At 32.9% G+C, this 24,244-nt stretch overlaps 1 protein-coding gene across 4 annotated transcripts in view; it reads right to left on the reverse strand.

Annotated features, from left to right (window-relative positions):
- Positions 1-24,244, reverse strand: part of LOC149425165 (uncharacterized) — a 753,180-nt gene that overhangs the window by 425,661 nt on the left and 303,275 nt on the right. For 3 of the 4 annotated variants that reach the window (XM_089649680.1, XM_089649672.1, XM_089649663.1), the window contains exon 1: positions 15,774-16,215. The exons of the other annotated variant lie outside the window; for it this stretch is intronic. The gene's annotated coding sequence lies outside the window, so the exon portion shown is untranslated. Of the gene's footprint in view, positions 1-15,773; positions 16,216-24,244 lie in introns of those variants that run through there. 4 annotated transcript variants of the gene reach the window in all.

A 24,244-nucleotide genomic window follows, 5' to 3' on the forward strand; every position in this document is an offset into this window, starting at 1 on the left:
AGCATTATTTTACTTTATTTTAAGCTTATTCACACCGTATTATATGGATCAGTTTTAGAAACATATACTATCACATCACAATGTAGCGATTCTCAAGTGTGCTCATCGTTGTTTACTGGGGTAAGTAAATTATGAAACATTTGTAAAAGTGTCTTAACTAAATACTCTGAAACTAACTACGACTCTGCAAACAGAAGAAATTTACTTTGCCGAATTTGGACTTCGCAAATTAGTTCATAACGTGGCGAGTAATTTGCGCTCCCATGTTAAAATGTCTATTCATTCAAAAGCAGATTTTACTTTTAAGAACTAAATGGTGATATTATAATGCGAGATGCCTATTTACTGTCAGATTGATTTATTGACGAATCACAGTCAGCTTAACCCCCTTCGTTCTTCAACAGTTGATTTTACCCCTCGCCATTATCTTCTCGTCTATTAATTCCTATGTCTGTGGCTTTGTCCTTTTTTGGCAGCCTAATTTCATTGCACATTCTTATTATCTGTGCATGCCCTTGGTGTAGATAATTTTGTTTGAAAAGTATTTTGGTAGTGTTTTGTTTATTATATCATGTATAAATATCATCGCGTTCAATGTCAGCAACTGATTAATAATATAAAAGCATTAAAATAACATTGCAATAGTAGAGTATGATTTTATCTGGCATTTTCATAATATTGTGTAAACAAAAACCTAGTTAAAAACCACTCTGTAAATGGCCATCTCAACACAGGCTTTACACATCTATGGGCAATACGTCATTATTGTGTAATGTTCAAATAATTAAATAAAGAGTCTAGGTGTTATAATCATTCGGGGGGTTGAAAAAAATATTTCATACCAAAAAAACTTGACACTGCAATACGGAATGTGTTGTTTTATTACACACTTTTATTAAAAGCTAAATTGAAAAACAATATTTATTATCTCATTTATACTGATTTTTTCAATTTTATCTTTTCGATTGGGTGCAAATTTTCCTTGTCCTTGGACATCCTTGTCAGAACCAATATGTCAGTGATCATGTCTGCTCAAATATTTGTCAACATACAACACACAAAGTTTAGTATGTATCCCGGAGTTCAAAGGCTTCTACTTTATTTTGTTGCTTTTGTCTGCACCCACGCTTCTTTTCCATATTATAGAGAAGAAAGTAACATATTATCATGCACAAACATAATCAGAAAATATATATTGACACGGAGAAAACTTACTGATATAAAATATTGCTAATTTATTTATATGATTGTAGGCCTATAACGAATGAATTGGTAGGTTTCATAATAAACTTTCAGTAAAACACGAATGTGTTATCACGATGTCAGAACACATGTTAATACAAATTATAATATTTTAGCATTTAGTCATTGTATACTATCATGACAAATGCTGGTGCATGAACACGTGTTCCGGTATATTAGGAATGTAACATTTTTCTCAGTGTATAAGTGATTCAGAATTGTGTGAAGATAAATTAGCCAATTATAATTCTTCGATTTCTTGGCTATCAATTTAGTGATAAATGAAAAACATTTATAAATATATCCTACCTAAATCAGTATGTTGATATCTAAATACGGTGCTGACTGCATATCTACCTATACCGTATGAAAATCAATTAAAATCACCTCGCACACAGACGAGTCTCACTTATCCATACCTATTACATATTGAACGATGAATTAAACATTTTACCGGTTTAGTGTAATAACGGGAGCGAGCTATATATGTATAATATCAACTGAGAAACTCAGTATGGAGTAACATCCAATTGGGCTAATTAAAAGTTCCACCGCATTCCGCTTTACATTCAAATTTTACGGAATTTTTGTAAAAGCGACTGCTGCCGTTGATTTTTGTAAATCAACACGAATTGAGAGGAAGTTGTATTTTTATCCAATTCAAATGCTAATGAATGAAACAGTTCGGAAGCTTCTGAAAAACTTTTATTTAAAATAACTTAACGCAAAAAATGCTAATCAAAAAATGGAAAATTCAAAAATACTTATATGAATGTAAGAGGATTAAAAAATGTGTTAATAACTGGTTTACATGAATTTTTAATCATAATATTTTATGAAAATGAGAAACGCTTTCAAAATGATTAGAAAATTATTGAAAATGAGGTTTTTATATATTCCAAGACACAATTTCCAGCTCCCATTAACGATATTAATGGGATCATTAACATCGTACAATTTAGCCTTTTTACCTCATTAATAAGTCCAGATATTAATGTTTTGACTAACGAGAGTTCATCTGGATTAATGTACGAGACATTAATACTTCATATTTAAGTGCTGCAATTTATTTAGAAAGAAATAATGGTACCCAAATGGGGGATGGGGTGATTCCTGACAGCTGAGATTTGACGAAGAATGAAGAAATTCTTGGAATTATATCTGTGAATGAATTTAAGAAGGGACTTTGAAGTTGAAGAAAATTAATAAAAAGCAATCAGATTACTAATTTATTTTCAAGCATGTAAACTTGCCTGCTTTTATTCAATGTTTCTTCAGAACTAGAAGTAATAATTACATATTGTTTAGTGCAATTAGTTGCTAACACCATCTTTATGAGACCATGAGAGGAAATATAAATCTATATAATATTGTAAATATTGTAATGATTTAAGAGCAAACTGAAAATCTGCTCTATTTAGGCATATGTACACCAGTGGCGGTCCGTGACTTTTCAGTGAGCTTGAGTGGTAAGAATAAAAATATGGCATTCTTTATTGATGTTGTAGTTGAATAAATTTAACTTTTTGCATGATGATTTTCAGGATATTTGATTAATGGTCTTACAAAACAAAAAAAAAACATATATTAGTTAAAACCACCTCATTGATGTCGTTCTTTTCAATCTTCGCATTGATTTTATTTAGAAATGTCTTAATAGAAATACTGCCTAACTAAGTTTTGGTTCATTTAAAAAAATCTTTTTATAAAACTTTTGCATATATCATGATTTAGTTTCTTGTATTGCATCTCTACAGTAACTCTTTTAAAATAACTTAAATTTATATGTGATATTGTATCTCCACTTAAACCATATAAATAAGATAAAAATACTTATAATACCCACACTCAGGCTTCGCCTTCGTGGGATTTTTTTTTTAATTATGTGCATTTATTTCAATATTTTTTATACATTTTTCAATATTTTATGTAACCATGTATGTATAAAAAAAATTCAATAATAAAAAATAAAAAAAATATAATAGCACATTATATTTTTTTTACAAAACCAACCATACCAACATAATATTAAACAATTTAATAACTATGAGTTTTTAACGAGATTTTTGTACACATCTGCCCTGATGATGGACACTGTAATGTTGTCCTAAAATTTGTCTAAAGAAGGAAGTTGGCGCAACACGGAATAACACCCCAAAAATAAATCACTATAATACTTTTGACAGTGAAAATCTCAAATCATATTGGGCTTTTTTTTAAATCACTTGAAGAGCTTACTGATGTCAGAAAGCAGCAAAAGTTTGTTATCATAATTAATGAATACGTTGGTACGTACTTTAGAGGGATAGTTCATTAAAAAATTCTAACAGGTGCATTGAACAATATACTAACTTATTACTTATTCGAAAGAGCTGGCAGCAACAAATAGCAGAAACATTCATTAAAATTGAAGTTGTCTATTAACTTTATGAATGGAAGGTTCATATCCACCGTCCATTAGGATACATGTTATTTTAAGATCAATCAATAACCTGGCTGAATTACACGAGGCATAGTTTTATCTGATTCTTTTAATGCTCTTTTGGGTGGGTGGGCATATTTTCATCCTCCTTCAACTTATTCTTGTAATGTTGTATCATGTGATAATGTATGTAGGTATTTAATATAGGGAATACTTCACATTCCAGAGATAATTAGAGAGAATACGTATCAGTCACTGATTTCAGTAGTCTATGCTTGCAGTACTCTCAAATTTACGTAAAATTTGTTGATTTTGGATGGCGAAATAATAGTCAAATTTTCGTGTAAGGTGATGAGGAATAGACATTGGAAAATCATTTGGACAAATTATATTAATAACCCATTATATAATCTTTGGGGATAATGTATTGAGGGTCTATTTACAGAAATGAAAGTGTGAACTTGGGTCTTAACGATATCCATGTTGTAGGAGGGAGGAAACAAATCTGCTGTTGAACACAGCAACAAGTCGTAGAAGCGACCCGTTCGCGTTTCCATGGTTCAGATGTTAAACCTGATATCAAATATAAATGCATACCTTTCTGAATAAATTATTTATTTTTCGTATTCAAATTCAACACTCATATAACCGTTGATATTGATATAGTTTATATACCTAGGTCATAATCACCAAAAATGTGACGCAATAACTTCTTTAACTAAATCATATCGTTAAGAATAATTGTTACATCTGACTCTGAAGCAGTTGTAAAGGATGGCAGAACGATACAAATTGATTTCAAATATCAATCACATACGTATCAAATTCCTCCATCATAAAGATTGTAGTGCATTCAGTTAGGTTGGCAATCCGATACGTGCAAACATGTCGACATTGGACCAGTGGTGGATAATGGTTGTATCTGTATACATGAAAATACATTCGTGTTAAGTATCCTCTCCCTCTTTCTCACAAACGAAGCATTCAACAGAAAGAGAGGTTTCCACGGATCTCTCAGTGACAAGATCATCGAATCTCATCCACGGTGACCACCGCAATCAATGGAAATCGAACTCAAACATTTGAAATGTGATACGGTACACAGGTCTAAAAATACCTCGCTAAATAAAGACACCAGATAAACGCTGACAGTTTCTCATCTGGTGCATGTTTTCGGCGACGTGATCTGAATGATATTTTTTTTTCATTGCGGCTCGTTACTTCTTCTTTGGAATGGTCACTTGAGGCCTCTGCTGATGGAAGACTCGGTGGTTGCCGTTATGCAGTGCGCAGGCCGTTCAACTCTGCAGAGGGTCCGCGCACGCACAAGAAACAAGTAAATCTAACCACTTCGTAAAGAAAATCCCCACCAATCTCATTAAGAGACAATGACGCTGTGAGAATGGTTTTCTTTTTTTGCTCTTGGTAAAAGTGCTTTGTGCGCGAATGTTCTTGCATTTACTCATGAATTTGAACAAGCAAATAAATCTTGCCATCTCGTAAAAATGAACAAACCATTCACGGTGAGTTAAAACGATATTTTGTAATGCTTTTCTTTTTTTGTTCGCGGTGAAAATACTTCGCGCGAGTGTTCTTGAATTTACTCCAATGTCCAGCGTGGTACAATAAATAAATCCCATCTCTTATAGGTAGAAAGTAGAAAATCCACGAGAAAAAAATATAATCGGTTCCAAGAAAACAAAGCCTATTGAAATCTTTTATCCATAATGTAAAACATGTATGCAGGTACTATGCAATGCGCAAAGCGAATAATTTATAATACTAAATAGACAGTATTTTTTATAGCGCCAATTATGTTGAATATAAACGAAGGGCGTTTTATAATGCCATGATTTAGTTTTATAAAGCTTTTGTTTGATTAACTGTAAAATACTGATCAATTAACTTTGAAGCGCTTCTCGCATAGATTTACCGGTGGGTTCCAAAATAAACGAAAACAGGTATTTAAGTTACAGACTGTCGTGCTGTGAAAATGTTTACATTTGTGTGGTAAATTACCAAGAATGACGCATAACGATAAAGTTTGCACATTAATACATAGTGTGATATTTTTAATTTAAATTACATTATTAAAAATTGAGAACCAGGATCAGTAGAAAAAAGTTGTAAAATTATAAGATCAATCAGATAAAATTAATGATAAACAACGTCTACATATTTCGAACTTTGCACAAGAGTCCCGACAGCCATAATAATAAGAGTATCTACCACAAAAGGATTTCAGGATTTAAGAAACTCATATATAAGAAAAGATGATTCTAGATATATACGTACGAAAAATGGTAGCTTGATATTTTTTTTGTGTTATTGTGCTGTGTTACGCTTCTTCCTTCTTTAGCCAACGTTTCGGATAGCATTACTGTGTCCATCATCGGTACAGATATTCAGACGGTAGATGATATACACCGTAACGCTGTTCGAAAATTTTGGTAAAGGAGGAAGCGCAAATCTGCATTATAACCCATAAACTAATACTTATGACCGTGAAAATCTCAAATTAAATCTGTTGCATGTTAAGGCGAAGCTTAATGTCAAATCACTATTTTTATTAATCTTTATAACGAATTGGTATACATTATGAATACCAAAAATATGCTTTAGATAAATGAAGGTTTTGCTATCGTTTTGCTTGAGTAGAATACAAATAAAAAAATAAATTACTCAATAAAAAATATAAATGTAAACTTTAAAAAAAAATTTTTAATATAAATGTGTGAACGCATAAAGGAAACAACATTTTAAAAATACAGTATTATAGCTAAGATTATCTGTGACAGTTTCACATGATTAACTTTTTTTCTTTATTACAAAATAAATAAAAAACAGTTTTTTGCTTGAAATCGAACGGTTCTAGACTCCGTTTGTCAAGCGATTTTAATGCCTATTAGCTATAACAAGGCTGCCCAACCCCAGGCCCGCGTGAACCATTTTCAAAAAACCCGCCAATCCGCCAATTTGAAAAAGTGTCGCGGGCCCGCGGTCAAACAAACAATGCAGCTTGCGCGCGCGCTTGATGTTTTTGGGTGCGCGGAATTTTTTCTCAGCGAAGTTCTGTAACAACCCCCCCCCCCCCTCATGGATTTCAAGTGGGGAGCACTCATTTTGAATTTTTTTGTGGGGAATTATGTTTTATAGAAATTCTCTAACAACCCCCCCCCCCCCATGGAAATAGGAACCGTCAGGTATTCAGTGGCCCGCCAGTGATTCAAAATCGTCAATTTCGCCCAACTGTTAAAAAGGTTGGGCAGCCTTGAGCTATAATATAAGGTTTACCAAGAATATACACATTTTTGGGTTGTAGCTTCCTCTTAAGGCATTTTTTAATCTTATTAAGGCGATGCACTACGTCGTGTAGTATTTTAAATTGAGACGCTATCAATAACAACCCTTACGTAGATGGTGATAAGGTTTAAATTCCCGCTTAACGCCATCCGCCTGTTTTGATTTATGCAAGAAAAAAACATGGCCAAAAAGTGCCTTTTATTTTATTTTGTGGATGTTCAGGAATAAATATTTATTTTTTTTCGATCATTTTATAAATAACTTAATTTTACCACATTACACAATAAAATCATAACCGAAAATGGGTTCGTAAGTAGGAGATTTTGAACTTTAAAGCAGTTTTCATCGGCCTTATACATTATTTTTTTTGGGCTTATAAAAAAACTTATCTAAAAAATACAAGATGTATTCTACTCTTAGTATTTAATAAAAGCATCTGAAACATTTCTAGGCAACCAAATTTTCAAACCAAAAACACATGATTTTGCATTACTACGTATGTCATCGCCTTAAATGGGCAGCAATGTTTTTGATACAGCAATTTTTTATGTGAAAGTATTGCGCTTCTTGTATAATATAATTAAATTAATCAGTAACTTCATATTATTCAAATAAATTGATTTTAATGTAAATCAAATTCTCAGTAAGGGAGATCCCAGTGGGGATATCATTATCTTAACTTGTCACAAAAAGAAAGATAATAAAAATTAAAAAATATATATTTAAAAAGCTTGCTCCCGATCAAAGCAAGATAAACATCGCCATGGGAAGTGGAACAAGTGGTGTACAAAAATTCTGAAAACAACGGGAGTAAAGTAAACCCTGCTCGAACCTGGTCTTAAAGTAAATAAAATAAATTAAGAACTCTTGGTATTATTGTTAACGTAAAAATATAATACCTAAAAGAGCTTTTGAGAAATTCCCTTCCGAGATTTTTAAACGGATTTTGAGGTACGGGAAACAAAAATAAAACTCTATTTCATACTAGCGCACACCTGAGAAATATCACGGGATATTTAATATAATTGTGGGACGTGTGAAGTTGATAGTATTTATAAAACATTTGCCTCAGAATCATTGCCTTTCGTAAACAATTGTTGTTAATTTTCTTTTAAAAAAAAAAAAATATATGGTTGGAAAATTAGACAGACATCAGAAATTTACCTATCGAATGAACACCGTTAGAAAACTTTAAAAATCATCTGTCAAAATTTTACCAAAAGAAATGCAGATTTGAAATATGGATACGAGTAGTTAATTAATAATTGCTTGACTGAATTGTTCCCACAATCAGTTCCGATTTTGAAAATTAATTATGTTCATATTATGTTGGCTAAATATAATTTTTATATACGTTTCTTTAATTATTAGCACACACGACGATGAGTTAACTAAGTATTGATAAATAAATAAATTAAGGTGAATAATTTCACTTTTTAAGATATTCAAAATCGTTACGATTTTAATATTCATGTTTCTCAGACTGTTTTTTTGTTTTAGGGTTTAGTTTTAATAATAAACTAATAATGGAAGATTTTTAATAACGAAAACACCTTAGTGGTACGGTGTCGTCTTTCTGTGTTATGCTAGTGTTATTCTAGTATTTTTTTTCGTTTGTCCTTATTATTTATTTATTTATTTTGTAAGAAACAAACAGCTTTTACATAATACACAATGATAGATATAAATATACAAGTTAACTGAAGTCAAGCCACAGATTCTAGTGTTGTGCTAGTTTTATTCTAGTGTTATTCTTATGTTATTTTAGTGTTATTCTAGTGTTATTCAAGTGTTATTCTGGTGTTGGAGATTTGAATCAGAATAAATTGACAGTCATAATATTATTTGCTTATAACATTTATTTCTTTACTTATTGTCTTGTTCGTACGAATGTGGTTATTTCCAATCTTGCACGGAGTATTATCATGCTGTACCATCGCTCGCGGCTGTTTCACGCATTGCTTTGTATGTAGAAGTCGTCATTGGCGGCTTGTCCTCTTCCTATTGTCTTATGAATTATGACTCACGCTTGAGAACATCAAAATATTAACACTTGACACAAACAACGTGTGATTAGTTTAGGTACCCTTCAGGCGTACTGGGAATGGGAAGAACGAACTTTTGACCGCTAGTTTTCAACGATTGGTGGTGGTATGAACCAAGTACTGTTCCTACATTTCTTAACAATGCGTCACTCTGATCAACAGACTAAGAAAAACGTCCAAAGGCATCAAAAGACTCAACGAGACTCTCTTTTAAAAGGAGGAAATCCAATCTATGCGAAAGTCATAAGACCTGTGATAAACTAGGAAGTGTTGAGCCATCTCGAAACAATTCGAATGGGTATTGGGTATATTTTGAGATGAAGATCTAATAAAAAAAGTAGAAGAATTCTGTATAAGAAAATGGTGACTAGCGGAAACGATACTAAATATTACATTTTACAAATTGTGTAATGATATTAAAACACCTTATACATTATCATGAGGCATGACTTTCCTGCGTATGACATGTAACAAGGATGGAAGATAGCCAACCAGCCAAGAGTTCTATTTGTAATGAACCTGAAGGGCAAAGGAGTGTTAGGAGACCTAAAATTATGTATTTGGGTACTGTGGAGGTAAAAACCGCCTCCTTCGAAAGATTAAATTGGCTTTCTAGAGACGACCTGAACTCACAACGGATTGTAGATCAATAAAAAAAACTAAAAATAAATTTATAACTACGTATTAATTTGTTTCGAGGCGTTTTGTTTTTTTACATTATCATTGTTATTACTAGCGCAGACCTTTGAAAATCACGTGATATAGAAATTTTAGTTAAATTTAGTGTTTTTAAAAATATCAAAATAAAATAAGAATAAGAATACATATTTTTTTAATGTTACCAATAGGTTTTAATGGAGATTTGTTTGGCGGTCAGTTAGTTACGTGTAGGTACCAACATAGCCGAAATTATATTGTTTTTTATTTATTTACTTTTTAAATAATAGTTGCAGAATGATTTGAGATTTTCACGGCCAAAAAAAAGAATTATCGCCATTCATTTTTGGGGCGTTGTTTTTCTTCCTTCTTTAGCCGGCGTTTCGGAGAGCGAAACAGTGTACATCAACAAGTCAGATGTATACGTGTATATTGGGATTGTAGTGAAGTGTGTGTGTATGTATGTTTAAGTGATACTAAGTTACACGCGTTAATCTTCTAAGGGCTGGTATTGCGGTCAAATAATTAGTGAAACTAATGTGGTTTTCGGCGTTTAGTATTAACTTAGTCGTCAAGAACCAGTTACCAAGAACTATCAAGCTTAGCACCATTGTCCCTGTTAATATTAATGAGGTTTTTGTGGATTTAGATTTCCTACACAATTAGGCATGCTCGATTCTTCTTGGATCTTCCTAGGACATCAGGAACAAATCCATACTGACTTTTGAAGGATAAATTATTAAATATTAAAGTTCCCCTGAAGCAAAAAAAACCTTCATATTTGGGGCACCTCAGCCATCCCTTGTTGGAAAATACAATTTAATTTCACTCTCACGGGAAAAAGTAAATAATAATGGCAACCCACCGCAGAAAAAATACAATAACTTTGTCATATTTTTTTGTAGTTACGTATTTCGAAAATCTTTTGTCGAACGGGTGGGAAGAATTGCACTTTCTTACGGTCATTTTGTTTGAAAATAATAATTGAATTTGATTTGTTTTGCCATTTTTCGGGGTGCCATGCCCTCTATAAATAATATTCAATGTGCTTTTATTCCGCCCATATAACCTGTTTTTTTTACGTTGAAAAGTGTTCCTACGTTTCCTTTTTATTTTTTGAATAAGCTGACAAATATTTTTTATACGGATAAAAGCATTTGACAAATAATAATAAATGTCACACTGAATTAAGCTCGCTAAAAGGTTGTCTTATGATATTACTGAAACTTTATAACCTTTTTTTACATTAACCCCACACAGGAGACCCTGAGGAAAATAAATTCCTCAGGGCCTGTGTTATCTTTTGGGAAGCTGTGTGGAGTGTCTTTTTTAGGTAAAGGAAGAAGAGAAAGTTCGGGAAGGTAGAAGGTATGAGGGGTAGGTAGGAATCTAGGGATCCGGGTGTTAGGAGGGACGAACGTATGAATCCATCCCTCCCACTGCGGCGCACGGCGTGGCTCGAGAGACCAGTCGGAGAGGTCAAAGGGTGTCAGTGCATTCTGAATATACCTCACCCGATGAACCCGGGCACCCCTGCTAAGTCACCAAACGTAACGAACCACTTGGAGTGACCTATGACAGAGGTGTTGGTTATCCAATAAATGGTTCCCGTGGCGGCGGTACCCAAATTTAAAGTGCAATTTAATTGCAACTGTGGATAAATCAGTGTTATAATCGTAATAAAACATCATATTTGGCGCTAATTTTAAACGTTTATAATACATTTTTCTAATAAATATGTGTGGGTTTTTATTTTTTTCCTTTATAAGTAAGTGAATTTTTGATCAAAGTTTTTGCTTAAACTTAAGGTGAGACTTTTAAAAAAAATGTATTATTTAAAAAAAAAATTTCAATAGTAAAATGAAAGCGTCATTTTTTCAGTGTGTAGTTTCGATAACGTTCAGAAATATTTCGTTTATTTTATTGCAATGCAGAAATACTGCGGAATATGCCAGAGGCCTGAGAGGTTATGGTTAATTATTTGTTTACGCCGTATTATTACATATTATATTCGTACGCAATATGAAAATAGTTTAGTCCCTATACAAACTCAATTCTTTCAATAAAGGCACACAAATACAACGATGGACTGAATCATCGATAAAAAATATTGTATTGAAAGAATTGAGTTTATATAGGGACTGAATTATTTATTCGTATTTGTATTGCGTTAGTACGGGCAAAAACAAATAATTTATATAAATATTTTAAAGAATAACTTGAAAAAGGGCGTTTTTTCCCGAAATAGTAAACGTATCCATTAAAATTTTAAATTATTTTAAGTATACCCTTAACGAAAACCTTTCCAACTATGATATTTTTATTGACTCCATTTATAGAATAAAGCGTAATCTATACCAGCACTTTTTTGAACCCTACAAATTAGAGTAGCGTTGGTAATATAGTTTTAGTGATTTGACTTATATGTAGTATTTTTCTAGTTTCTATAATATTTTATGTAACTGTTACATGTTTTATTATTTTACATTCATTAGCGTGTATTTTAGTAAATTAGACAGTTCCATACGATGCGAGACAATTAGCAGAAGAACGAAGAAAGTAGACTGCATCTGAATGAAGTTTAATTAAGATCCCTGAGGCCTATGTGTGTTAAAACCACACCCGAACAAATTCAGATTGAGAAGATCTAAAAACAAAACGACAAACAACATGGTCTGATGTAAGCACAATCAATAAGATTAAGAAATAGACGCTTTGATATTTTGGACACGTACAGCGGATGGACGAAGAAGAAGAAAGGAATGTCATCAGAATATAATAATATTCGCGTCGTATATTATTGTGACACGCCAGCGCGACGTTGAGAACGTCCCAGAAAGACATGGCACGATTAAGCGAATTAAATGCTTCAAACGTGTCATCTCAAGGGTTCGAATAATAATTATAGAGAAGATACTTATGAGAAGAAGTAAGAATGTGAATAAAGCGAGGAGTGTGCGGCCCATCTGCCTACCCCTGTGCAGAGAGAGGTTTGTTTTACGAAAATAAGTGTAATTATTGCCATGGAAGAAGTTAGTCACTGTGGTATATGAAACCGGTTGGAATCAATGCGAAATAAATCGGCGTATAAAATGTTACGGTGTTTTATTAATTGTAGGTACAAAAAAAAGGTGTGAACAAAAATTCGGCAAAGTATGACGTGCTAATAATTTTGCCTAACTGTTTTTTGCAAGGAGCAAAGGCTGGCTCAATGTTAACAAATAATTTAACAAACTGAATTCACTAACTATCCATCACGGCGTTTCCGCAGGGGTAGGCAGAGAGGTCGGGCCGCCAAATAACTCGGTCTTGGCACACACTTCTTGTCTCATTCACATTCTCTTCTATTATATGACTCTTGACATAGCCCGACTCAAGTATCTGATTCACTTAATCGTGCCAAGGTCCCCGACTTCCTCTACATTTCAAATTTGCGTCATATATTATCCTTAAACTCCTTTTTTCGTTCATTCGCTCTACATGCGCAAACCATCTAAGCGTTCCTTTCTTAATCTCACTCGTTACGCTTACATCAGCCTTGTCGCCCATTCTATGCGCATGTCCACATTTCTCACACTATCAAACTTGGTTTTACCACACATACGTCTCAGGAATCTCATTTCTACAGTATTCAATCTGCTTTAATCCTGCCTCTGCCAGTTCCATGCCTCAATGCCATACATCAGGGTAGGTACCAGCTCTCCATTGTGGACTGCTAGCTTCGCTTCTTTGGACATTTTTTTGTTAGCCCCAACTTTGTTCAGTCCTCCATTAATGGAGTTACCTGCATTTACCTTTTTTTTCAATATCTCTGTTAGCCTTCCCATCTTTCGTAAGCATACTTCCCAAATACACAAACTCATTCACCTGCTCCAAGATTTTTAAAACTACTACCAACCTTTCTAAGTCAAGGAATATAAAGTTAATATCATGTTTAGTGTACTATGCTGTTATAGCGATAAAATATAATAATATACAAACAAATTAATAAAAGCATTCTTACTGACAACAGTGACAACTGCTCAGCATTTTTTTAAAGATGGACATTCACAGGAAGTGGAAAATGTTGGTTGTGTAATGACATAGTACTTAGCTAGTAGAGGAATTGATCCCCCGACGCGGGTGGGAACCCGACGTGTTTGTCAATTCGGCTGCTAGCCATGTAGCCATTAGGATTCTTACGGAGAAGCGCGGTTATAGACCTGTCACGTATTGTAAAAAGTATTCAAAATTTGAATTGAAGTAGGTACAGGTGAAAATAGAGCCAAAATGTAAATGAAGTAACCATGCACAAAAATATGCGATGCGCAGCCCTGGTGGACAGACCTGCGGTTGAATTTGCCCTATCAAATCTAAAAATAAAGTGGGAATCTTAACTACATAAGTGATGAAGTCGTGAAAAAACAATATTCGGTGGGCGGCCCAGGGTAAAGGACGGACCTACGGTTAAATATAAATAACTTACATCCGTAGGAATCTCACCAGAAACATTTGAGATTTTAAATATAATAAATAATTAAAATATGAGAAATATGTCGCCTTAAGCGCTTGCTTGTTATGTGGTGTACTGGATGCGTCAAAAAAATAATTTAATTTAAAAAAAAAATGTTACGAAGCTGAAGAATGAAACAATATTACAAGAACATTGTCGAATTGAATCGTGAGTCAAAATTTAAACATAATTAATACTATGGACACATTATCTTTGGGCTTATGCGGTATAATATAGCTCTGCGGGCAGGTGTTCGAAACTAGTTCAATAAACTTTTTTGAAACTTTCGATAGGTACCTACTATCGTTGTTCACAAATACTTTCAAACGTGTCCTCTTTTTTTATTATTTGCCGGTACTCTGTTATTACTTTCAATGAGATGTATGTATGAAAGTGATAGTGAAGTGAATCCCCCTCTTTTAGCCGGTATGATGATTATGATATGATTGGTTTGCAAATGTCCATAATAATATTAGGTATAATGCAGATAAATATGTGCAGACACCATTGTTTTAAAATATATTTTAATTATTACCGGTATCTTCAGTTTTAGTTATCGGTATAATCACGCATCCCATAATGATAATACATTTCTTGTTCATCATGTGGAAAAATTTTAGGATATTTTCAATCTAGCAAAAAACAAAAAAAAATCCTAAAAGTCACGAGCCGTCACTGCTCTAGACTGTCTGAATCCGGAGGTCACGGGTTTAAAACACGGCATGGCGCAAATATAAAGAGAACATTGATAATAGTTTGACTAGTCTATAGTTAGTAATAAGATAGTTAATTGTAGAAATGTTTCATATATTTGTAAAGCGCCCTTGAGGTGGTTTTGCACAAAAACGGCGCTATCATCAAAATATTATTACTATGGGATTGATTTCATTAATTAAGGATGCATTCAGGAGATATGAATATTCTAAACAGAAACGTTGTACGTTATTTGAAATGGCTTTAGCTTTGTTTAGTAGCCAGATCTGATTAGTCAGGTACTTCCCATGCTCTCCATTTAGCATTATTCTCACAATTATTATAAAATTTACCATTACCCAGTGGCCTAGTATGATAGGGTGCTCAGAAAATACTACAGTATTGATGTTTTTTTGTTCAAAATTGATTAATTTTTCGATAATTCGGTTGTTTGTATGAAGATTTAATGAATTTTCATTTTGGCTTCGCCGATTTCCTGAAAACCTTCATACAAAATATCAAATAAAAAAATAAAAAAATTTATTCCTTTTCGTTTTCGTTTTATTTTCGTCGTTTTTATTTCGTTTTCGGCTGCAACAACATCAATGATGTCTTGTTTATAAATATCAGCACTCCAGCAGTCAAGAAAAATCACGAGCCCCTACTGCCGTCGCCAATTCCTAATAAAATATTTAAAAAACTCAAAACATAAATAATTTCAATTTAAGTATTAAGAAATAAGTAACATTGTGATGTTTAGTTTATTCATAAAACTGGACAACTAGGTACCTACCTAGATAATTGTTTTTAAATCGAATTAAAAATAGCTTTTGGAAAAGCCATAGATTGCGCTAATAGATATTCAGATATACAGAATAGGTACCTGCTATAAGTAGAACAAGAAAAAAGTTTACTTTACCTCTGGCTGCAGCAGTAGGGGGGAGAGAAAGACAATCCAACCACTTGAGTAAACTTTCAAAGTTTGTTCAGTAACAAAAGCTCCTGCGAGGCGAGACTTTCAAAGTGAAAATTGTTAAATGAAAGTCACCCCCGAAACCTCTGGGATACAAAACTGATTTCAGGAAACAAAATCAATTGATACAAACTGATTTCCCAGATGACCGCCCGAACTTGGTACAAACAAAAGAATTACTACACTATTATTGGTCACTCAAACTTTTTCAAAACACTGGAGAAGCGGAATTGTATTTACAACAACAATGTTTTGAATTGCAGGGGATGTTGGCATGCGTAACGCAGCAATGCGAGAGTTTTTGCCAGGTAAAAAGTTAGATCCAACAAGTGTCAAAACCTTTATTGTGAACACGAGACGCGCAATATACAAAAATCGTACGAAAAGACCGACTGCCGGACGAACACTGTTTGCCGTTTGCCGCTTACCACCTGCGCCGGTCCCAGCCTCCCAGCAGCCCCCCGCACTCAAGCCAACCTGCAAGCTGCTAGGTCTGTGACAACTTTTATTCCTTACTGCCATCTAGCGGCAAAAGCGTCAAGTAAAATGAGCTATTATGGTTATGGAAATGGTGGTTTTGATCCCTTCAGCGTTTAGTTATCGGGAGTGTCGATAGATGAACTTCAGAGAGTGAGCGCCAGAAATTTGCTGATACAGATTGTAGCGGTTTGTTGACGAAAAATAATCACTTTTGATTTTATCGCAGGAAGTGAGAAATCACGGATTAGGCTGATTTCTTGGCAAATCGGTTTTCAGCAAACCGATTTTGAAAATGTCTCTAAAATTCAAAGCAAATTTCAGTTCACCGAATCAAATTTCACGCAGGACTAGCGCACAGCACAGTAAACAAAAATATAGATTTAATGATAATTTACATTGCACGTTCTTCATTTTGCTACGCCATATTTACAACATTTTCACAACATTTTACACGTCTATTTTTAGATTTTCTTTTTTTTTAATTAAAAAGAATAAAAATCTGTTACAAATAAATTATATCTTGTCTGATGACTTATTTCCAGGGACCGTCTAAGTCTAAACTCTTTGATCTAAATAAAAAAAAATCGTTATTAAATTATAATTGGGACATCAATTTTATTAATGAGAAAACTTTGGGCATATCTAATTATTTAGCATCTTAGGATCAATATAATTTCTATTAAATGTTGTATGCCATATTTTATTGTTTTTATCCCATTTTGTAATTCTTTAAAAATATTTGTTTTAAATGTGCTATTGAGACCACCACAGTTAAGTAATACCCATTTTTATTTATTATTTTGAAAAATAATAATAAATGAAGTTCTACGACTTAAACACAAAAACAATCAAAACGATAAAAACCCTTTTAAAAAAAATTACGTAGTTCGGTAGACAACAAAAAATAACCTACCCACGCATTCAAAAACATAATATATTAGCCGTTCATAATATCATAATATTTTCTTTTTGTTGATTTTTTTATTTAAGTTTCGAAAACATACTCATCAGCCGATACACATCGACAACTTTAAATTTTACTTAATTTCATAAATAAACTCCAAAAGAAAATAAATTTACATTTTAAATTTACCTTTGAAATATGAAAAAAAATCTTCGATTTGCATATTCTTACTGTCAAAAATAAATTTTAGTTTAACATTATTTGAAAAGACACCTATACAGATGAATATTATTATTTATAACAAATATATTTTTTTAAATAGCCATTTCTTCAATTTTTTCCACATTAATACCTTTATTGATAAAATATTAAAATATATATATAAACACATGTTTTTTTATTTTTATTTTATTTTGACGTCTCAGTACACCTTTACACCTTTGCTTTGGTTTTGTTAATTTATAAAAGCTTTCATTTTATAAATACAATAATTACCTATTTTATAATATTTTTATTTATTTTTTATGCCGAATATTTTTTTTAAAAGAAAGACAAACATCCCTGGGTTACGAAAAACCTGACATATTTGAAAATCTCCTACTAACACCACAGTGAGCGGAAAATGTTGCTTGTGTTGTGATGGAGGACTTAGCCAGCCGAGGAATTGAACATACTAAGCTTGGGTGGGACCCAAACGCGATGTCAACTCAGCCATCGACCGGTCGTGTAAAGATATTAAATTATTTAAAACTTGCTGAAGTTTTTCGTGGCAGAGTTTTTTGAAATATCATGTACACAGTGACGTAGAGTTTTGAAGGTCACGTGCGCAAAAATTTCATCAAACTCAATAAAATTGTAGGTTTTTTCATAAAAATCAAATCTTGTTCTGTATCATGCTTCGTTTTGATTTATTAGTATCATCTGCTTCTTCAAATGATTAACTATTATTATTTATAAATAAACCTTCATTAAGAATTATTGGACTTCGACCTAAATAATAGAATCACCATTAGGTACCTACTTTTCGAAGTTGAAGTGGTTCGTTCCCATGGGAATGTTCAGAAGCAGAAGCCATGATATAGTTTTTGAAGAGGGGCACTTGAGAGGATAATACAACCGATCAATATAATACTACTAACTGTTATTACACACGTGGTATTAGACATCACGTGTGTTACATATAAGCCAGGCAGATCAGAGTTACCGGAAGACACTTCAATTGAATTGTAATATCTGTGCAGGTACCTATTTTTAAGGTATTTAAAAACGCTGTTTTAGTAATGTGTGTTGCACTTTTTTTAATGTGAATACCTAACGCACTAGAGTTCCAACTGTTCCAACCGTTTGAAGCCTATAACATGGAACTATGGCATCCCCAAGTAAGATGAGGTAAATTAGGTTGGGAAGGACCTGACTACTTACATATATCAGGCCATCAAATACGCTTAAAAACATTTCAAGCAACGTTTCGATTCCAATTGGTGGTCTTTCACAAAATTAAATAAAATTTATCCCGCGTCCTTGAAGAAGTCAAAACCTAGTCCCTGGCTCATTTAAAAATTATGTAGGTATTTTTCAGAATTTTGAGCCATTTTAGGCCTAGGATGGTGATAGGATTCATGCAATTCATTAATTAATTTAAATATATCATACTTCACACCACCAAATGGTGTGTGATAGGATTCATGCAATCCATTAATTAATTTAAATATATCATACTTCACATCACCAAAGGGTGTGTGATAGGATTCATGCAATTCATTAATTAATGTAAATATTTCATACTTCACACCACCATAGGGTGTGTGATAGGATTCATGCAATTCATTAATTAATGTAAATATTTCATACTTCACACCACCATAGTGTTTAATAGGATTCATGCAATTCAATAATTAATTTAAATATTTCATACGTCACATCAACAATTTGGTATCTTTCCGATATTTCAGTTTGAAATCTATAGTCTAGTGAATAGCGACCGAATAAAAATGATTGTTGCTTTTTATATCAATACATCGCATGTATCCTAAAAATGGCGTAAATCCATAAAGCATTGCTGCTATGTGACCTACATACTTAACTTTCTGCTGTCTTTTTAATAAACAGGATTTATTGAACTCGTTCTGCATCGAATCCAACCGTTAAAAGATAGGTAGTTACTTCCTGTAGGCAGGTGTAAACTGCAACTTGATTCAACATTCATTTAAAAAAATTATATTTATTTATATTTGTTGCACCTGAATATTTTACGCTTGCGAAAAAGTGAAATTCTGCCTTTTTTAGCGAAAAACTCGAATTTTGGCTAAATCACGATTTTAGCGGTAAGTAGGTATGTACCACGAAATTTCGGGTAAATAAAGCGAATTTTCGTATTTATAATGCGGTGTACTTCATACAGAATACTGTCATCCTTTTTTCTGGATGTTCGTTTTCCGTGAAGATATCTCCCAAAATTGCCCAAGGGTTTAATGACAGTGTGAAAATTACCAACACTTATAAAAAGATTCTTTCAAAATCTAGAAAAGCGATAAAGTAGATACTTACATACCTACCTAGTAAATATTTTACAAAGCGTGTATTTTTATTGTAATTTAGTATTTTAGATTCTGTACAAAAAAATCTCAGTTCACATCTTGACAAGTCTAGATACATTTCTTGACTTTTAGTTGTGGCATAAAATAACATAAAAATTATAAGGAATTTACGTCACTTAGATACATAATAATACGGAGTTCTGCAAAATTAACCCAATACCATACAGTGAGTAGGTATTATAAAATACGGTGACCGGATAAATCATCACAATGATAATTCATCACATCTTTAAAAAGTTATGTAAAGTCATGGAAAGTGATGAAACAAAAACTTTATTAACTGGGTTAAGTAGGTTAGGTTAGGTTAAGTTAAAAAATATATTTCATCGTTTTTAACGACTTTATATCACTTTTTAAAAGTGTGTTGAATTGTCACTGTGTTGAGTTAGTATGGAACCATAAAATAATACTTACTATTTTTCTAGTTTAAAAGTAATTTAACATTCTTAACTTTTAGACACATACCTTTAACGAGGTACCTATCGTATATTATAATGTCGACCTCTGAGAAATAGCGGTTAAGTCCCGTCCCGTCTGGTTTATAGGCTCATAATGCCAGTTTCTTATGGCCTTTCCCGACTTCTTATTCCTTCCACTTTCTCATTATTAATTTGCTTTGCCTGACAAACTCGTTCGCAAATGATGATCTCCAATTAAAATATATAACTTACTACTACTAGTACTTCCCGGCTTTGTGAATCACCACACCCAATATATAATATTATTTAGAGGAGATATTTTCTTTTACTGTAATGTCCGTATAATGTTTTTACAATGTTATTTATAATATGAATTAGGATTGCAAAATAATAGCGCAAAGACTGTAGTTAACATAATGCTTTTGTTTTAAATTAGACATTTAATGTAGAAAATTTTATGGAATTCTAATTACATCTTTATAGAACTTTTTTATTTTTTATTTACTTCTATACATACATTACAGTGTCTACCAAATATTTACACTTGTATATAATACATAAATTTAGAACTGTTGTTAATATGGTGTTTTATGATGGGTGTGAGGTAGATTTGAGTAGGTGACACTGTGGTGGGTAATGTTATATGTTTCGTGAACATATTTGGAATATATCTTTTTTTCTTTTTATCCTACTCTCCATAAATCGAGCTCCATAGCTTGTAGTTATGGGAGGAGTTTTCTAAAAATGATATAAATATATTGAAACAATTTTAATTTTTTTTTATTCAATCTCTCGACAAAAAAATGCCTTCAGTAGCATTGAAAGAAACACTGAATTTTTTCATACCACATGTGAAATAACAGAGCGTACTATCATGTAACTATATTTCAGCTTAGCAAATGTATAGAGATTATCTTAAAAAATAATATAAAGTGTTCAAGGGAATTACGATATAATTCGGTGGAAAATCGGAATGCGGGGTCTTAAGGGTAAAGTATGTTATAATCTGCACATTCATAGATGGCGTTAATGTAATTATTTTCATGACAATAGGCTTTTTTCCAGACTTTCAAATGTTAAGACGAATATTTGTTTGCGCTCGTACCTACGCAACAGGAATAAATATTTTTATACGTAGTAAAACTCAATTCTTCCAAGACATGCATGCAAAAACAATAATATATCGGTGATTCAATAGTGTATTTTTATGCCTTTCTTGAAAGAATTGAGGTGTTTTAACCTAAATACAATAACATGTAAGTACATAATGTAATTTTTTAAGTCATGGCTATACTGTGGTGAAAAATGAAACATGGAAGTTTGCAAAGAATTTATACGAAAAGTGTGTCAACATGTAAATCATTCAGCCATAATTGTAAGTCTTTTACATAGTACCTATGATATTTTATCAGTCGTTTTTATTTGTTTTGGTAGAAGATTAATTGCTCTTTTTACTAGTATATTTTACTTATTACTCTTACAAATTGGGAGGCATGTTCCCGCCGAACCGGGAACCATTTATTGGATAACCAAGATCTATGCCATAGGTCACCGTAAGTAGTTCAATACGTTTGGTGATTTAGCAGGGGTACCTGGGTTCATCGAGTGAGGTGTGTTCAGGATACGCCTGCCCATCAGCTGCGTGGAGTGCCAGATCGGTAGAGGCTGATTTAGGCCGATCGCCACCCACCCCTCATACCTTTTTTCTTCCTAGAACTTCCTCTCCTTCCTTTCCTAAACAAGACCCCTTCACACAGCATCCTCAAAGACGACATAGGGAAATTATTTTACTGTTCTGGGAGTTTTAGAATGGCAGGTGATGAAGAAGATACATCGGACAATCAACCTTTTACACTATTTTTTACGACTTTATGTCCGGGTTAAATCTTCCCCACAGGAAAAACTAAACCCTTCCACAAATGAACATCTAGTCAGTCAATCCACATTATGTAAGAGCATTATATAAGCATTATAAATACAAGAACAACACGTCAACTCACCAGAGATCAAATAGGAAAATAATTCACCTACTCCAGATATTTTCATATCAGAGAGTTCGGCTCGGTAGAACTCCTAACTGGACCTATAATTCCTACTGATCCCTCAATATAAATATTTTAAAACAATCTTTCGTAATCCTACATGTATTTAAAATGATTGATTTTTGCATTTTTATATATAAATTCTTTGACAGATCTAATACGCCTAAATTTTGAATGAGAGAGCTAGGTATAAGGCCAGTAGCCGAAATAACAAATAGTAATATTTTATGGTCTGAGAATTTGTTTCGCGTAAGTATTTTAATTTTTTTTCGCACTCTCTTGCCGTCTCTTTCATACGAGACGTCATTCGGACGGTCGTCACATTTAACAAAAGTCACGTATTTAATGTTTACAAAAATAGCTATATCAGTAGGTAATAACCGCATCCCACGGACTATCAAAATCATACCTAATGTTTTAAAATTAGGCTATTATTCATCATAATTTAGTCCATGATAATACCTCATAATTTGCGTATTTTTAAACCAACATCCGTTGTGATCGATCTCATTATCGTGTGGTCCCTGACTGGGGGAATTTAAGTGAGTGAAACATTCGTGATTCATGATATTAGTTATTACACGAATGAAATTTCTTCTCATAATCGTATGGCGCATGGGTTGTTATATTTAGTAATTTGTAAACACAAATGTCAAAGTAAAAACAGAAAAAAAGTATTGTTATGGAAGAAGGTAGTTAAAAATAATTTGTCAATTTAGATAGGTTAAAAACTCTACGACCTCAGTGGTAAGACCATTGTTTCGGGTCCCGAAGGTTGCTATTTCAAATCTACGAATTGATAAATATTTTCAAAACTCATAACCTTATTTCGAAAACTAAGGTTGTTCCGCCTCCGGCTGATAATTTTAACAAGAACTCACTCAATTATTTGATTCACTTGATGGTGCCATGTCTTCCTGGAATTTATTTTCCATCCACTTGCGCAGCACACAAAATTTTTAAATCCTAACATACATTCTCCACTCTCCAGTGGAAAAACTAATATAAAATAAATAAATATGACTGGACAGTGGCTGAGTTGGCATCATGTCTGGTTGCGATCCAGACGTCGTGAGTTCATTTCCTCGGCTGGACAAGTCCTCCATCACGAAACAAGCAACATTTTCTGCTTACTGTGATGGTATTAGGATATTTTCAAATATAGTTATTCGTAACCCGGGAATGTTTGTCTTTCTTAAAAAAATAATGAAGTAAAGTTCAGCGACATCTCCTTTTGGAAAGCGTCCTTCAAGTGATTTTGTTTCATAAACATGGTGCTATTTGTAGATATAGTAGCGATGTCCTGTTTTACCTCGAACGCTTTGCATTTCGTCTTTCTGTAAATTTGTTTATTTGTGACGTGTCCCGTCATTCCTGTGAAGTTGGATAGTATCTTTTTACTCCGCTAGAGTTCACATGAGCGTACCGAGCTGTCAAATCGAAATAATCAATATTACGCGAGGTCTACTGTAACAGAACTCCTAGCATAATCTTTCACTTGAAATTAAGGTTAAACGCAACGCTCGTTGTATTCTACGTGTTCACAGATGGCGTTAATTAATTAATTTTGTTTAAATACGCTTTTGCAAGGTATTGCTTTACAATATTAAGACAAATTATTTGTTTGCGCCCTCATTTACGCAATATGAATATGAATCAATAGTTTTGTTCGTTTAAAGACTTAATTCTTTCGAGAAAGGCACACAAATACAATATTTTACCGATGATTCAATCCAATATTGTATTTGTATGCCTTTCTCGATAGAATTGAGTTTTTATATGGACAAACTATTTATTCATATTCATATTGCGTATATGAGGGCGCAAACAAATAATTTGTCTTAATACTGTAAAGCAATACCTTGCAAAAGCGTATTTAAACAAAATTAATTAATTAACGCCATCTGTGAACACGTAGAATACAACGAGCGTTGCGTTTAACCTTAATAGCGAAACAGTTGTTAGGAATTTGGTT

This window comes from Hesperophylax consimilis, chromosome 3, assembly GCF_061612785.1.
Source record: "Hesperophylax consimilis isolate HC1 chromosome 3, BYU_Hcon_1.0, whole genome shotgun sequence".
Taxonomy (NCBI): Eukaryota; Metazoa; Arthropoda; class Insecta; order Trichoptera; family Limnephilidae; genus Hesperophylax; species Hesperophylax consimilis.